The sequence below is a fragment of the Caloenas nicobarica genome, chromosome 29 (assembly GCF_036013445.1).
Source record: "Caloenas nicobarica isolate bCalNic1 chromosome 29, bCalNic1.hap1, whole genome shotgun sequence".
Lineage (NCBI taxonomy): Eukaryota > Metazoa > Chordata > Aves > Columbiformes > Columbidae > Caloenas > Caloenas nicobarica.
This window is the reverse complement of record NC_088273.1, coordinates 2,487,480-2,489,605: the sequence shown is the minus strand read 5'-3', so window position 1 is coordinate 2,489,605 and position 2,126 is coordinate 2,487,480.

The following is a 2,126-nucleotide window of genomic DNA, read 5'->3' as shown; positions in this document are numbered from 1 at the left end:
GTTCTGCTGGTCTGGGCTGGGATGTGGGGGCCGTCCAGTCCAGCCCACAGGACTGGGCTTTTCCTTGTATGTGAAAGGATCTGTGCTGAGGGCCCCTCAGTGGCCTCCTGGGGGAGGACATAGCCCTTGGGCATGATCCAGCTTGTCTGTGTCCTCCCCACCTGATTGAAGTTCCTCCCCAGACATCTGTGGGCTGCTTCTGCACCAGGTAAAATGGGGGATGTTGACCCATCCTTATACTTTTCTTTCTACTCTCATTTAAAATCTACTTCTTCATTCCATTAGATCTTATTAAAGAAGGCATTATCCATTTTATATGTACGTTATAATGGCTATGTATATTTAATTTCTCTGGTTTTATACATACGTATATATCTATATATGATGTGTATACTCTTATACACATGTACAGAGGCATATATACATTTTAAATACCATATTTATTCATAAATAAAACAAAATAAAATAGAATAAAAAAGTAAAAATACTGGCTGCTCATGGCTTGGACAGGCATACTCCTTGCTGGGTAAAGAACTGGCTGGAGGGCTGGGCCCAAAGAGTTGTGAACAGAGTCAGATCCAGTTGGTGTCTGGTCATGAGTGGTGTTCCTCAGGGCTCAGTATTGGGGCCAGTTCTGTTTAATCTCTTTATCAATGATCTGGACAATGGGATCAAGTGCACCCTTAGTAAGTTTGCAGATGACACCAAGTTGGGTGGGAGTGTTGATCTGCTGGAGGCTGGGAAGGCTCTACAGAGGGATATGGACTGGATGAAATGATGGGCTGAGGCCAGTTGCCTGAGGTTCAACAAAGCCAAGTGCCAGGTCCTGCACTTGAGTCATAACACCACCAGGTAACACTACAGGCTCGGAGAGGAGCAGCTGGAAAGCTGCCTGGTGGAAAAGGACCTGGAGCTGTTGGTCGACAGTGGCTGAACCTGAGCCAGCAGTGTGCTCAGGTGGCCAAAAAAGGCCAATGGTATCCTGGCTGGTATCAGCACTAGTGTGACCAGCAGGACTAGAGAAGAGATTGTTCCCCTGTCCTGGCCACTGGGGAGGCTGCAGCTCGAATCCTGGGGTCAGTTTTGGGCACCTCACAGCAAGAAAGACTTTGAGGTGGTGGAGTCAGTTAAGAGAGGGACAACAAAGTTGATGAAGGGTCTGGAGCACAAGTCAGATGGGGAGCGGCTGAGGAAGCTGAAGCTGTTTAGCCTGGAGAAAAGGAGGCTGAGGGGAGACCTTATTGGTCTCTGCAACTACCTGAAAGGAGGTTGCAGTGGGGGGTGGATCAGTCTCTTTTGTCCAGGTGACAAGTGACAGAACAAGAGGAAATGGCCTCAAGTTGTGCCAGGGAATGATTGGGTATTAGAAAAGATTTCTCCATGAAAAGGGTTGTTGGGCATTTGAACAGGCTGCCCAGGGAAGTAGATGAGTCACCATCCCTGGAGGGTTTTAAAAGACGTGTAGACATGGGGCTTAGGGACATGGTTTAGGGGCGGACGTGGCAGTGTCAGGTTTATGCTTGGACTCTATCATCTTAAAGGTCTTTTCTGACCTACATGATTCTATGATTCCATTATTCTATTATTTTATGATTCTTCTGTGCTTGTACCTACACACAAATACAGATTTTCTCATATAAAAAGACAGATGACAGATATCTGATAAGATTAGTGCAAATTTGGCCATCCAAAATGAATGCATTACACTGAAGCTTTTTACTCTGCTTTTCTCCATCAGGCAAGTGTCGCCAAAACCTCAGAGTGGGACTCACTCTGTGCCAAGAGTTAGAGGAGGCATGGACAGTTATTGGCAGGGAGCTTTTGGGGCCCTGGGCTGTGTAAGACAAAAATAAAGTGTTTCGAATGCTGTAGGTTTCCATATGATGGAAATGTTGAGAACATTTTTTTTGTTTTAAGCAATAAAAAATAGAATGAAAGATGTAGAGTGAAAGACAAGTCTTATTGCAGATTTAGGCTTCAAATATTGCTGGTGTTGTTAACCTCCTTCCTTTGTTTTGCCTTGTTTTACTATACTGATCTCCGGGGGATTTTATGTTCTGCCTTTGTTTGCAAAGGCAAGTGATCATGACATTGGGCTGGGATGCGGTTACAGGGACAGGGGTGGG